The 16401-nt window shown below is 40.5% G+C and overlaps 1 protein-coding gene across 1 annotated transcript in view; it reads left to right on the forward strand.

The window, feature by feature from the left end:
- The window catches only part of SULF1 (sulfatase 1), a 121239-nt gene that overhangs the window by 37421 nt on the left and 67417 nt on the right, over nucleotides 1–16401 (forward strand). The window lies entirely within an intron of this gene.

Consider the following 16401-nt stretch of genomic DNA (forward strand, 5'->3'; position numbering starts at 1 on the left):
ATCCTTGCTATTCAAGGATAGGCAGAATTCCTATTTTCAACCAAAAACAAAAGTCATATTTGCGGGAGTGAGAGGGGAAAACAGGGAAAAGGTCGGCAGGTAAAGAGAGATCATTAATGGTAAACGTGACCCAACCCTCCTTCAGAGAAGCTGTTTCTGTTATTATCTTTGTATACAACATCAAAATTTTGCATTTAAGTAAGAAAACAATAAGCAATGTTTCCTGAAAACATGGGAATTCCTCCTGTGGATGTGAAATATGAAAATCCATCATTGAGGGTGACCGTTTAACCTCTTTCAAGAAAACTCAGGTAGCCTTTTGCCTCGTTGCATTCGTGAAAGCAAGATGGACCACCAGCAGCTCTGCTGGAGCCATTCGAGAAAGTTCAGCCAGAGTTCTCCCTCTTGCCTCGTCTGTTTAAACTGGCACAGTCTGATCAGAAATATGGCTTTAAAATCCACTCCCATTGTTCTCATCAGGATGCGAAGGATGTGTTGTTCTTCATCAGGTCAAAGTCGGTGAACTTCCTTGAGTGCATCATCCAGGACAACACCTACCTGGCTGCAGAAATAATACTATCAGTTCTTTATATGGAAAAAAATGTAAAAGACTTCAGTTATGAGTGTTTGAATGGAATAGCCAATCGATTATAGAAATCTTTTTTTAAAAATTTACTGTGATCTCAGTGGATTCGCCTTCAAACATATGTGGTTTATTTTTCCTCAGTTATAGAAAAGTATTTATGCTAGGAAAAAAAAAAGCTCAGGTAGACTGCGGTATATTGTCTACATAAAGACTGCAGGCTTGTTTTATTTATTTGTTTTTTAAGAAACTAATGAGCAGTTCCTACTATAATAAAATCCCTTGAATCCTGGGAAATTACCAAAAGAGAGAAGAATCCATTTCTGTTTTTCATTTCTAAAGCTAATGAGAGATTTCTAATATTCTTTAATTGACCAAGAAACCTTAAACTGGCTTAAATATTAGTTAATTATTAGTTTGGAGATTAATGCCTGCTGAGAGAATTTCATGTTCCCACTTGTCCCCATGGATTTGATAGCACTTATTATAAGTTGTAATTACACTTTTATTTGTGGAGTTCTTTATTTCTTCAAATCTCTCATTAACCACGGGTTCTGCTTTTTCTGATTCTGAATATAAATCAAACCTCTAATTTGATTTAAAAGGCCATGTTTTTTTCTAGCACTTTAAATCTAGAATGACGGTAGAATGAGAAAAAAAAATCTAGAGTGTTAGTTAGGAAATATAATTGGGAATTTGACTACACAGAGCAGAAATCAAAATAGTGTCCTAACCACAAAAGGTTTTGTTATCAAGTGAAAGGAATCCACAGTCAGGTTGTCAGGGCTGGGACAATAGCCACTAGGGACCCAGGCTTCTTTTCTGCCTACTCCATTATGGAACATTTTACCAGTGAGAGCATCTCATGGTCCAGGATGACTGATGAAGCTCCGTCCATGTTATATGACAAATGGCTAGTCACACTCTTCGATGGAACCATCGCAGAAGTTCTACACAGCCCTTTCATTCCATCTCTTTGGAAAGAATTCAGTCATGTGGACTCATAGAGTTGGAAGGGAAGTAGAAAGATGTCACCTAAAGCTGGGCACATTGCCACTGCAAAGAAATCAGAATCTTGTTGTAAATGAAGAGGTAATGAATGATCAAGTGGGCAGTGAGCAGTCGCTGCCATATAATTTAGAACTATTTGCATCAGTCAAAAATAAGAAATGAATTTTTCCCTTCAACAAATGGCAACAGAAATGATATAAGCTCCGAATTTGGAGAAAAATAGGTTGTCACCATCAGACAAAATAAAGAAAAGTTGTACCTTCTCGTTATTGCATGGCCTCTGTATTCATCCCTATGGTCGGGCAAAGCAACGACTAAGGTGAGGTGAATTTCTAGGAATAACTGGCACGTCCCACGCTGTCCTCTCCCCTATTTCTGCCTAGAAAACTACAAATTTTCTAGCCGCTGTCCACTGAGAAAAGTGCTAACTTACTGCAAAACAGTCCTCTTCATTTAATTGAGTTCCGTTTTCAGCAGTGAAATCAATCTAACTTTCTAGTCCGTTTTTGTAAAAAGACTGTTAAAATGTTAAAATCAATATATCTTCAAGGCTTTCCTCAGGTTATTAATCCTCAAGTTATTTAATCCAAATTATCTCATGCACATAGCTTAATCAAAAAGTTATTTTCCCATATTTTTAATCTAAGATTCTATTAAAGGTACTCTGATCAACATAATAGTATTGCTAAAATTATTAGAGAGTAGCATGAACACTTTAACTCACTCTACTCCCTCTACTATGGACAATATTACTTCTTCATATTTTCAGTGCTTGTTGGGTTTGTGCAGAAGGAATAAGGAAACCTAAAATCAACATTCTGTTTGCTTAGCTATAATGAAAAATAGCAATGAAACTAGTGTGACTGCTTTTTTTCTCTGTGCATTACATTAGTTATATATTTTTAACATTTATGCCCATGAATGATCACGTTGGCAATTATTCACAAAATAGCAAGATAAAATGGAAAAGAATGGGTTTATTAGGAGGAGAAGCCATCAGCCTCAGAGTAAGAAGATCTGAGTGTGAGTTTCAGCTTCAGTGTTTTGAACCTACTGTGGGTTGTGAATATAGGAGTTATTTTATCCGCGAAAGAACAAATATATCTTCTAATGGGATTTCAGATACAAGAAACCACATAGTATATGAAAAACCTTGTTCACAGTTCGGTTATTATCAGTGTAAGGTCAGGCATTCAGAGGACAATTAAAAATAAGTTAGGGGAAAGCGTTAGCTAAGAAGTATCTGTCCACTAACGAAGTTGGAAACATTTGACTTGTCCAAGATGACTCTTTGGAGTTTGTTTTCATTAGAAAAGGGTGAACGTCAGACTCTACTGTGGTATTTGGGGTAATAGCAAACCGGAGTGAGTATCGTGCACATCCTAAGGGGCCCCTGGGGCCTTTCAAAGTTTGCTGTCTGTCTTGCTTTTATGAAGAGGGCATTTGCTAGCACAAGCTGGAACTACGTTAGTACCTAGTATTGTATGTAACTACCCATTAGAAAGCAGGTTCTTGTCTCATTTTTCCATCTGTCATCTCTAATAATGCCCAACAAAGTGCCTTACACATCGCTCTACCAAAGATTGCTGAATTAAGTGTTTAGAGCAATTAAAATCAATAGAATAGAACAAAAAATGCAGGTAGTTTTAATGTTTAGTCAACTTTCTAGGAAAAAAATTCCTTTTAAATATGGGAAATGGCAAAGCAGGGTGCTCCTGTGGAGCTTAACCCCAAAGCCTAACTTTATTTATCTAACACCCACGACCAGCCAGACACAGGCAAAACCAAGAAGGAATCTAACTCTATGAAGCGCCCACACCCAAATGTCTGTCACAGCATCCGTGCAGCAGACCCACCAATGGATGGCACCTGAGAGAGACCCTTACTTTTTTACTCTTAAACTAGGATGGAGCAAGGTCTCTCCCTATCTCTCTAGCATATTTGAAGAGAAGGTGGCGTTATGAGATAAACACACTGAAAAGAACTAAAACAGCTGATAATTGGTAGCAAAGAAAGTGAAAACAATACTATGGAAAGCATCCGTAAGGAATGCCAAACAGTATTCCTCCAGTGTCATTGTGTTTGGGGCAAATACCTTTCCAGGTCTCAGTATTCCTCGAGGAAAATCTGAATTATAGCCGAGGGCGATATTTATATTAACAGCGGTGACCCAGAGCCATGAAACGAAGCAAAGCAGTGATGTCATTCCCAGTATTCTCTGGAGACTAGGAGATACGTAATTTTTGAAAGTGCATGTGGTCAATTAATTCACAATCTCCAATTATTGCCACCCGTCCCCTACCAGAGAAGCGAACATAGTTTCACATCCCCACTTACTGCAGTGGGACTTGCAAACCAGACCCCTCTTGGGAGCTGAGCACGTCCGGACCCGCGCTGGGCTCTACCACGTGACCTGCGTTAGCCAATGGCAGGTGAGCAGGCGTGCCGGATGCCAAGTCCAGCCAGGTGCTTTGAGCAGCCCTGCAAGTTTCCACCAGCGCTCTTGCCCCTGGGGTCCATCATGAGGATGGCGTGTTCTCACATCGGGGGCTGCTGCCCCAGCCTGAGTCCTGCAGGGAGAAGACTCTAGGAGGCGCAGCCACCACCCCCTGCAGCCACCGTGTAACAGAGGGAGAAGTAATTTTGTTGTCATCGTTGTTATAGGCCACTGCACTTTGGCAGGTCTTTGTGCAAATTCAGTGCTTTAAAATGGTTCCTGTTTGTTTGTTTGTTTTAAGGGCCAGCCTTTAAATACTTAAAGTAAGGTATCTCAGAACTTTACATATTTGGAGACCCTCCTTCCCCCAACTGTGGTAGATAATTGAGGTATCACTGTGACTAGCACTTGAGGACATGATGGGAAACGGGCCACAAGCAGCCTCCGGCAATATATTAACTGGATTGTACCCCCCTCACCCAGCAAGACAGGAAGCCAAGACTCAGGGAGGCCTTCTGTGGGCGTTCCTCCTTGGGGCTGGGGAACTGGCCTTCTAGGTAGGGGCAGTAGGGGGCCGGGGGTCTCAGGAGAAGGAACTTCCTCATACTGGTGATATTGAGGATGATGTCATGAGGGTGTGGGCTAAGGACAGATGGCAGCCACCTGCCCTCCTTTCAGAAAATTTCAGGGGTCGGGGGTGAATCTCTCGGATCACAGACACAAAGCAGGAAGTCAAGTCCAATCTTCTTTCTGTCTCTGGAAAATGCAGCGCTTCAGTACAAACTTGGAGCCTGAAAATGACCGACTGCGTGACTATGCACAAATTATTTCACCTTCTGCCTTACCACCAAGGATTAATTAATCATCGCAAGTTGTCTCGTGACTACACAATGCTAAATACAAATAGAGGAGACCCTCAAATTCATGGAGTTGTGACTTGTGGTCTTGAATATTCATGCTTGGCCATGCTAGTCCACTTTCTCACTCAGCGACGATGCTTTGTTTTACTGAGCTCTGAGAGTCCCCTTCTGTTTGGGAGGTACAAGGGGGCCTGCACGTGGTGTGTGGCTGCAATACTGATGCCTTGTTTTGTTCTCCTTGGGTAGATACTGCCAGGCACAGTGACAAATGCCTGGAAACACCAGCAGTACATGATGCACATTTTCATCCCTGAAACTTGTCCACGTTAATTTTGCAGTTCAGAATTCTTTAGGCACACAAGATCTTTAAAAGTGAACGTGCACCTCAGGAGAAAATACAAACACAGAAGAGTTAAGAACAAAGATTCTGGTGTGAGGTAGTCCCAGTTCTGCCCCTCGATATAGTTTTAGACAAATCCCTTCAACTTTCCTGCATCTCAGTTTCCAAATGAGTAAGAGTGGTACCTACTTCATAGGTATGTGACTAGAATAAAGTGAACTCTGACTGTGAAAGGTTTAATACCTGGAACGTGCTCAGTGGATATTAGCAAAGATTGTTACTTTTTGATAAAATGTAAGGTTTCCTCCACATGTTGGAAACCATGGAAATTTAGAGAAGGGAATGGTGAAGAACTTTAGGGCGTCAAGGGGGAGGAATGAGGAGGAATGAAGGAGAAACACGATGAAATGGGGAGGAGGAAAAAGGAAGAAGAAAGGGCCACAAATTCAAGATGCACCTGTTCTCAGTGGTGTCCAGCTCCCAGCAGCGGTCCACGTGGGTTGGGGATATACTCCCCGAAGTCGGACAATGGGAAAACCCCAACTCCAGAATGCTTGCACTTTCTCTGCTGGGTATCAGACCATGTGTCTGAATTCGGAGCTCTGAGAAGTCGCTGCTATTAGAACTAAGATGCACAAAGTAGTTTGGAAGGTTGTAAACCTGACCTTCACGCTGTTTCAGCCTGGACCGATGAGTTCTATCTAACTTTTCCGGTTCGCTTCTGTGTAGCCACGCCCCTTCCCTGACTCTTCCGTGGAGTGAGAAGGAGAAGTCAGCGTGGGGTTCCCCAGAGCACCTCGTGAGTCTTGCACATCACAGCGGGGTGATATATATTTTGGATCATATTGTTGGATTCAGTTTGTCTTTTACTGCGACTGTATTTGTCTGCCAGTGTCTCAGAGGAGGTGATAGATGTAGGTAAAAGCCCAGAGTGTGATTGGCAGAGACATCTGGACGGAATTAGAAAACTGAGAAAAGGCTTTATTAAAGCAATAGCAAGTAACTCACTCTGCTTCCCTAATATCTAGGAATAATTTACCTAAAGATCTTTGTGCATAACGGTCGTTTAATAAATGTAACAAGCTTTAGCATTGCACTGGGCCACTGTCAGGCTCGTTTAGTTCATGGTGCCAAGGACTCGTGGGACTTAGTTTCTTTACAAAAGTCCTATCAGCTATGAAATAACCGGCAGCAATATCAATAATCTTGTCTTGTGAATGCTCAGCTGCTCCAGCCAGTGCAAAGGCCTGAGAAATCAGCCTTCATGAAAAGACGGGTAGCACCTGCCCCAGGCTTGGACTACATCCTCTTCCCTTTGGCTACTGCTAGTGAGTTGAGTCCTCTACCCTGAACCAGTACTATCAGCATCAGCATCACCAAAGAACTCGTTAGAAATGCAATTACTTAGGTTCCACCCTCCAATCAGGAACTCTGGAGTAATTAACAAGACCCCCAGGTGTTTATGATAAACCTCTGTTTTATCTTAGAAATTAAATACTTGACCTTGGGGCCTTCCTTTGATGGCGGAATGGTTGTTTTCTTCTCTTGCACAGCTCCTTCAGAGAATCGGGTGCTCTGACATTGGAAGCCAAGTGTGGTGATGAAGGTATTTCTTCTTAGAAGGAAAGCATCCTCAAGATCTAGAGAGGAATCAATGACTAAATTGTCTAGGAAAGAAAAAAAAGCCAGTACTCGGATTATGACTTTTAGTCTGGATCTTCCTCTTTCTTGTCTGGCTTTACCCTCCAACGGAACTGATTAACAAGTTAATTATGCAAATTTGGGAAGATTTTTTTAATTGAATTTAGTCCAACCGTGATAGTAGTGCTACATAAGGAAACGTTTCTTAGCAAATTTGAAAAACATCGATTAGTATTCTGGTACTGAAAAATTTTTTGAGCCAGATGGACATTAAATATGCTGGCTTCCTATTTCTGTAACTACAGCTTTATAGGATCTATGGATCTAATACTTAACTAACCAATGGCCAAATCCAAAGTAACCCCTCCAACACCCTCCCATCACTTACCACTAAACCACCACACAGGTGGTTTGTAAGAGGAGAAGATTTAGAAGTTAGATGGAAACAATCTTAGACGTTTAAAGCATTTGCTGCATAGAAGAACATAGAATTATCTTTTGTGCCTCAGCAGAATAGAGCATGTTGAAACATTAAGAAGAGATGATGGCATATTTTCGTTCGATAAAAGGGAAATTTTTCTAACTTTAAAATGCTGCCCCAAGATTAAACAAGTGACCTTGTGAGTTCTGTGTTACCGATATGGACATTTTTCATTGATGCCCTAAAGAAGTTTTATTCATTGGTTAAAGGTCGGTCTAGGTAAACTTTAAGATCTCTTTTTGTCTTAGTCCATAAGGGCTACTCTAACAAAAATGCCAAGCACCAGGTGACTTAAATAACAAATATTTATTTCTCCCAGTTCTGGAAGATGGAAGTCCAAATCAAGTCACCAGCAGATGCAGTTTCTGGTGAGAACCTACTTCCTGATCCGTAGACGGTCACTAGTGTGTTCACACGGAAAGAAGATGGGAGAGCTCTCTGGGGTCCCTTTTATGAAGGCACTAATCCAATTCATAAGGGCTCCACCCTCATCACCTATTACTTCCCAAATGCCCCACCACCTAATACCATCACATGGGGGGTGGTTAGGATTTTAGCATATGAATGTGGGGGTGGGAGGGACACAAACGTTCAGTCCATAACGTCTTCTAACTCAGAGATCCTATCATGTGTTTTCTAGGGTGTCTCCTTCCCATTAGCCCTATAAGGCGGAGGTTGCTAATAATAAAACCTCCAGAAATCCACCGAGACTATAGGTCTTGATAAACTTCTCAGGGAGCCAGACTCACTCAGTAACCGTAAGAATCTAGTTCTACAAATGACAACTAATATTTTGAAGTCATCAAATGCTGATGTAACAGGTTTTGATAATGTTTCACCATAATCAGCCAAAAGAATTATCTACCAGAGATTCACGATTTTATAAAGAATTTTCTAAACAATACAAGTTCCTCACTATTTATAGCCATAAAATAGTTCTGGGCTTTGCTAATCCGTCCATCAGTGAAAACTGGTTTAGTTTCTCTCCCATTTTTATATGCAAATTTTACACATACACCCAATTCAGATAACATTATTTTTTCCCTTAATAAGTAAACACCATCTACCTTTATATGCATAATGTTTTAGTGAGCTTACACATATAATTGAAAATGGCTTTCCTTTTTGAACTCGGATATTAAAATCAGCCCAACCCTGTTGCATTATAATCTCTAATATCACATCAGGTTTTCATAAGCTTCCTTTTGGCAGAACACATGTGCTTAAGAGTTCACAGAAACCAAATCAGTAGAGAGAAGGGATTACTGTAGATTACTCTGAAATATGCATTGTTCGAAATAGCCTCTGGTGACCAGCTTTCATGAATGGCTGATTTTACTTGTGAGGCACTTCATCTGGTTTAATTATATCAGCTCCTTTGTGTGACAAGTGCTGTTCTTGTGTGAGCTAAGAAATGAAGGTTTAAAACTAAACAGAGTAGTTAGAAAATAAATCCTGGCATTGGAACACCACTGGGTGTTTGTGGAACAGAAGTCCAGATGAAACCTAAGGACTTGTCCAACTGTAACCATCTATTTGTAAAGACACTCCAGTGACAATAAACAGAAATTTGCTACAAATGTCCATGGACGTAGATCATAATCTGAGCCTTTTCAGGAAGACTATCTTACGAATAAGACAAATATTAGTTTAGGGTGATAATACGGCTCTTAAAATTTTCATCCTACAAATTCCTGCAGCTTACATCTTCATAAAGTTTACTCTTCTGTGACAATAGAGGAAATGCTAGCTTGAATTAGCTAAAATATTTCCCAACTTCTGTACAGACAATGAACTAAGACAGAAGTCATATTTTAAGTTTCAAATTACTACAGGACTTTCATGCAAGTAGAATCATTTAAATTAGTAAAAGGTAGCGAATTTATGATTTTAAAATCTACCGTATCTCTTCCAGTGCTACTTCATCTCCAAACATTGATAAATATCTCTAGGGTAATTAGCAAAATTCAGATAATGATTTGAGGGTAGGAAGATGAATTTGATCGGACAAGAATACCGTATATCAAATGGGTGTCAAAAAATAAACAATTTGCGTTCATTGTATGCTTTATGCATGCTTTATGGCTAAGATTAATGTTAATTTTCATAGAAAGGCCTCTAGTTACTCACTTTGTTGTACTGCAATGATATTTTCCAAGATTGCAGGCCTGAACTTCACTTGAAATTTTAATGGAGTTGTTCTTTTAACTCGATAAATGTACAACTATGCATGTTAGTCCCTGGGAGGTGAGTATACAGCTAAAGGAAAGACAATCATCTGAAGATAGCACAGGGATTTAGCTACATATAAAGCACACGAGGAAGATGATTTTGTCATTAGAAGACTTGGAATCATATACATTTAACCAATAATAAAAGCAATATTTCCCAGTAAAACTCGTGAAGCAGTATTTCCAAAATACCAATACATGAACTAATCTGAATTTTAAGGTTTTCCTGAAAATATCTCTAAGCAAAGGATTTGACTCAAGTTTGGGCGTTTGATTTTTTAAAAGTTTCTCTTATAAGTAATACTATATAAGTAATACTATATATATATAGTATTTCCTTTGTTTTGCTAATCTGTATATATCAGATATGTCATCTGATACATATGATATCTATGTCAGAGCTATTTTCCATAATTTTTGCCCCTGTCTTAAGCTAGGAACTAGAAATGAATATACATCCTTTACACTCTATTTCCCAGACCTCCCTTTCTTGGTCATCACACGTGAGGCCAGCAGGACCCCTCAGAAGGCACTTGTATCTCCACTCTGCTGTATTTAAATAAACCCTTAGAAAATGATAAAGAACATTGTATTGGTGGTGAGCTTGACCTCCTAGAAAGTAGGCCAGTGGAATTCTCTTGGCTATGGCTTAATTTATACAGTTAAGTCAGGTGTTCCTCTTTCCTCACAGAGCTTTTAACTGCAAGAAAATATTTGGAGAAATGCTTTTGAAATATAAATACAGCATTTAGTTATCTTTTAAAAAAATTTTCTTCAACTTAAATGTATCACGAGACTCGTGGAACTTTAAAATACGTTTGTATTCTGCCAGATTATATATATCAGAGCAACAAACTGAAAGGAAATATGCCCCAAAAAAACCCCAAATCTGTTAAGAGTACATTTTTTGTACCTAGGAATGGTTGAACTTGAAGCTGTGAAGACTATGTTTTATGTTTCTTCATTACTTGAAATATGTGTCTGTGTGAAATATATTTATACGCATATCTTAAGTATGTGCATGTGTGTGTGCACACGTGTGTATATGCATGTGTGTGTTCGAAAGAGAGAAATGCATAAGGTACCGATGAAACTCGATGCTTGCGGCACAGACAGGAGCAGTAGCACTCAGCAAACGCTTCGTCTGCTCCACCAAATTTCCAGCCTCCTCGTAGTTGGATGGAGCCATGTGACTAGTTGCAGCCAATGAAATGTTAGGAGTGATCTGAGTCACTTCCAGGTTGAAGCCATGAAAAGCTCCTGCAAGATTCTGTAGTTTTTCCTTTTTCTGCTTCTTAGTCCACTTATTGGAGCAACATGCACAACTGGGCAGAGCAAAGCTCCCTGCCAGCTTGTGTGTGACTCGGAGACTCGGAGTGTGATGATGAATGTACTTTTATTGTGTTAACCCACTGATATTTGAAGTTTATTGTTGCAACGAACTACTTCTAAATTAAATCATAAAGTATATGATTTATTACATTAAATATACATATATACTTCAATATAAATAAACTGTAAGTATGTAAAACCAATGGCAAATTGACCGGAATTTAATGTAATAAATCATATACTTTAAGACTTAGCTAAGATGCCTCAGACCACATCAGCAGTTCTCTTTATCAGTATTGCTATCTTCTCGCCAAACCCATATAAATTGAAGTTTCCAATGCTCCTTTTTTTGGAACTCCAGTAATCTCTTTGTCATCATTCTCGCGGATCTCGGTGCCACCATTGGAACTGGTGACCATTGTCAGAAACTTTAGACACTCGGTAGCATCTGCTTGAGGAATATCAGATTCTTCTGGCTCTTTTCATAATTTTTAGAGCATGTAGTTTTCCTTTGTTTTGTTAATTCCTATTTGAAAGAAGCTGGACAAATCTCAGCCTTGGACTTTTCGCATTTTTTCGTTCGCTCATCTTGATGTGGTTCCTATTCTCACCTTCGTGGGGCTTGGTCTCAAAAGTACATTTTCTGCTAAAACCTCTTGTCTCATTCTTATCATTACTCAAATCTATTCCTCCACAAGAAGACAGAGGGGAAACCTAGAAAACTTAAATGTACTTATTTCTGCTTTTATAAATGCAAAAAAGCACTGAACAAAAAAACCATATATCAAAGAAGGTAGCACATCCTGAAGGCTTCCTTGAAAGAGAAGAAATGATGTATGGGAAACCTGAAAGCCAATATTAAGGGAAAAAGGGTCACAGAAACTGATGCTAAGAAATGTATGTAGATTGGTGGCGGCTGTGGGTGGATGTGATTACCAGCTTTTTGCAGGCATAATCCTGTTTTGCGTCACTGTGGTGATAAACTACATGTGTTCTGGCTATATTCAACTTCTAAAAATGGCATGTTTGCTGGCCTCATCTCCCCTGCTGTGTTGGTTGGTTATGATGTTCGTTTTTTTCTCTGCCCTATGGAGTGCATTGCTTTGTTCTGGAAATAGTTCTTTGCCCCATCCCTGAGAGGTGTATTTCTGTGCTGAGTGGGTGGTTCTCATTCTGTGACTTGCATGCTTTACGTGTACGGGCATTCATTTGTAAAGTTTTGTGTTATCTTCAGATTAAAAAAATAAAAACAGTATGCCATCACTCGTTAACAACTCCTATGTGGTATCAGGCATTTAGGACAGTTTCAAGGCTTTAAGGGAAAAAAAAAAAGTGAATGAGAACTTTGTGACTAGGGCCAGATCGACCGTCTTAGAGGTGACAATCTGGATTGACCCGTGGAACTAGGTATGCCATGAGCCAGCAACTCTCAAACCCTTTGAGTTCAGGAACCATTTATATATTAAAATTTATTGAGGACCCCCAAGAGCTTTTATTTATAAGATTATAGCTATTGATAGGTAGACATTAAAGCTGAGAAATTTTTTAAGTAGTTATTAATCCTTTTGAAAATAACAATAATAAATCTATTATATGTTAACTGATATATTTTAGGAAAATACCTATATTTTCCAAACCAGAAAGATGTGGGTGAGCAAAGTAGCATTGCTTCACAGTTTTGCAAATCTCGTCAATGTTTATCTGAATAGAAGAGAGCTGGGTTCTTAAAGCAGCTTCTGCATCCAATCTGTTGAAATCTGCTGTTTTGGTGGAAGTCTAGGAATCAAATTCAGCCCCATGTGGATAAGTAGTTGGAAAAGGAGAAATATTTTCATAGTTTTTTCAGATACTTGTAGATCTTCTTTGATACTATACCAAAACTTGACAAGTGGTAATTTCTTAAAAGTTAGAAGTGGTAAGAAATCTGAAACCATATCGATGAAAATTTTAATACTGTTACTTTAAAATCCAACAGGTCTTCATGTACTTTGATTGAAATTTTTTTACTCATGTATGATTTTGTAGCATCGGATTTGGTCATTTGGGAGCTATTGGGTCAGCAGATCAAGCAAATATCCCAAATGTCGACACATTTCATTTTACCATATCAAAAAATAACACTCACGAATATCAACACCAATGTCATCGGAAAGGTTTTCTGTATTGGCAAGCTGCCAAGCTCATAGTGGCAAATCCGAGCGTTCCAAAATCCTGGTTTTAAGTTGAAAGCTAGATTTCTGTTGTTGGCAGCAAATGCAGCAAATACTGCCAGTTGTTTTCCTTGAAAAGACAGTCTCGTTTCATTCATCATTTGAGAAAATGACTGCCAAATATCTAAGTCCAACTAATTCTTTCAAGTAAAAATGGTGATTATGAGAAAAAAAATGGTATCGATTCAGCCCGCAACTAGGTCACACAAGTGTTTTTCCTCAAGAAAACCATGACACCTCCACAGGCCTTTGTATGGACCTCCTAGCTCCTAAAACAGAAACTGGAAAAGATCTGTAGTCAAGGGTTCAAGGTTAAGAAAATGAGTCATTTTACTGCTTCATCTTAAGTGAAACTGGCTTTTTGAAAAACTGCGGTTTTACCCACCGTTGCTCTTACTCCATCCGCGAAATATCAACAAAGTAAAAACAGCAAATAACGTGCCAGTATTCTTATCAAAATAGTTGTGGCTTTGTGGACCCCCCAAAAGGATCTCAGGGTTCCCCCAAGTTCGCAGTCACCCTTAGAGAACTGCTACGGTGGACGAAGCGGGACCCTTTTACTTCAGCACCAAATGCCGGACGGGGGGAGGGAGGGTCTCGGTAGAGACAGAGACCCCCAGAAACCTCCTGGGCACTGAAGTGGGGTCCAGCCACACAGGCACATGCGAACTCGACTCTCCTCCCAGTGGGCATGAAGTCTTCCCAGTCTTTTTTTTTTTTCTTTTATATGTGTCTTGAAACTTTTCACGTCACCTGTAGAGTTTGGCTCAACTGCTTTAAACGCTGTTCTATAAACTTTGCCCGATTGGCCATAACTACAATTGGCATATTTCGTTGAGGGCTTGGAGCACGATTCCTCAAGCTCCCTTTCCACGTGTGAGAAAAAGCTCTCTTTACATTTCTTCCAATTTTCGACTGTTTCTCAAGACAAATCGTTAGTCTCTAAGGGCACTTGTCGCCCGCCGCAAAGTATCCAATTCAAACATTGCATCCTTGTCTCTGTTGTCAGGTTCTGCATTTTGTCTGAGAGAGTTTTTTTCTTCTTTTTCTTCTTTACTTCTTTTCCTTCTGGAGGTGGAAACCAGGCAGTGAGAGGATGACAGGCTTTCAAAGGTCAGCTTTGAATAAAGAATTGTCTGTGTGCAGTTTTTGCACAGTAGTGTGTTTTGTGTGTTTTAGCGAAGGGAGGTGGGATAAAGGATCGAGCACTCCTGCGGGCCAGGCCTGTCGAAAGCTCTTTACCTCTCAATTCCCGTGTTTTTACATACAAATCCCCTAAATCGATCATAAACTGTGTCATAAGAAATGTCGGTCCCTCCTGTACCTTTAACTCTCCAGAAAGGAAAGTCACCTTATAGGCTAAAAAAAAAAAAAAAAATCTACTCTGCCTCCCTTCTCTTCATTAGGAAATGATGTTCAATGTAGTTTCTACCAGGCACCATTAAAACTAATTTCCTTTTTCCTAAAGGAAGAAGTAAAGTAAGTAAGATAAAGAAAAGAATGCCCAGCAACGCTGATTGGGTTTCAGGGAGTGTTATCAGCATCCTAACTGTCAGGAGTTTTCAGTTTCGTGCGTGGCTGGCCATTTAACTCGGAGGGCCACCGTTTGCTGGACACAGTGAGTCTAACTGTCCCTTCTAGGTCGCTGCAATCAGCAGAAGTTGTTTTGTTCCATGGTGAGTGCAAGAAAACCCTGCTCAGTCTCTCTCCACACCCCCGTGCAGGCTTTGAGAGGTGAGCAGAGTTTTGCTACGTAAACGACCAGCCCTCTAAGAAATTCTGTATGTAACTGTTCAGGCCGATGCACGCTCTGTGGGAGAAAGCCCTATTTCTTTCGTTTTCCTGTCCTTTTGTGCTCGTATCAGTTTTCTCATGATTTAAAACAAATGGGCAGAAACCAAACAGTCGATGCAGAACAATCGTTGGCTTTCAGTATTCGGCATGCCCAGCAATCACTGAAATAACCCTGAGTTATTACCCCCAAAAATCCAACTCTGAATCTTACGTATGGACTTCAAGAGCCACGGGACCAATCGGAGGTGGCTTGTTTGGTCACTCTGCAGATAATGGAGTCAGGACCGCCTTGCTGCAGACACTAGAGTTTTGTTCAAAAACCGATTACTTGTGGGGTTTCTCCCTCTCTCTCTCTCTCCCTCTCTGTCTCTAATTACAAGCTGCAGAGTGAAAAGCATTAGAACTGTTTACAAAACAGCTCATAAAGTTTAAAATAATAGGGGTGTGTGTGTGTGTTTGTGTAAACAAAGATACTGTGTGTGGCTGAGGTAAACAGTACACAGCCTTTCTTCTTTCGCTGTCCCAGGCCACCCTCCAGAATGTAAGACGCAGACATGCGCGATGGAGTCCCTTTCCTCCTGCTCTGCAACACTCACGCTTAATTCGTTATGTTTATTTATCTGATGCCAGTTTATGGTTGCAGATCAAAATACAGACCCTCAGATGCGTGGGGACAGAGGAGCTCATGAAGTGGACCACTGTCTAATTAATTTTAGGGCAGCCTACATTCCCATACAGACATTCCCTTGTGACATCCAAGAGACAGATTTTTTTTTTTTTTCAATGAGCCTTTCGCTATCTTTCAGAAGTCCAGGAGGAAAGCTTGCAGTGGGTTAGTGTTCTAAAGTGAAAGCAGCATTTTCCAACGCTTTCAAACTCTCCCCTTGGGCAGACTGGCAGAGATTTCACAGAGCGCCCCTCCAGATTTTATTTATTTTTTAATGTGCAAGGGTAGCCTCTGAGCCCCAGCCTCAGAGCCCAATCTATCATTTGCTCTGCCCGTTGAGTTCTGCAGTAGCAAAGCACAACCTCTGTGCAGGCATCTCTGCGCCGGGTCCTGATAATAGTGGAGCTGGTGCTGACAGTCGAAGGAGGGTTCTGTCCCTTTAGGCGCCAGTGCACTGAAGACACAGGCTGGACAGAGGGACCAGACTAGCTCGCAGGAAGCGCCTCTTCCCCTGGTGAGTGACGGAGGGCAGTTGCGAGCTTTGTGGAGGCTGGAAAAGATTGCCCTCCCAGTCACTTGCTATGGAGTCTTTGTCAGCAGAAAGAACTCTCCTGGGTAGTGAGTGACATAACGCAGTTGACAAATGACAGCTTTGCATGTCATTCTACTCCGATAAGTACTCAAATATCTTAAGCTGGTGAGTTAACAGATCCTGAACACGCCCCACGGCACACTCTCCAAACGCACAGTGCTTTCACGGGCATCGCTGGCTCTTCCTTATCTGTCATTAGTTTTCTTGGGATGTTTAAAAGTA

Source organism: Pteropus alecto, unplaced genomic scaffold (assembly GCF_000325575.1).
Source record: "Pteropus alecto unplaced genomic scaffold, ASM32557v1 scaffold87, whole genome shotgun sequence".
Lineage (NCBI taxonomy): Eukaryota > Metazoa > Chordata > Mammalia > Chiroptera > Pteropodidae > Pteropus > Pteropus alecto.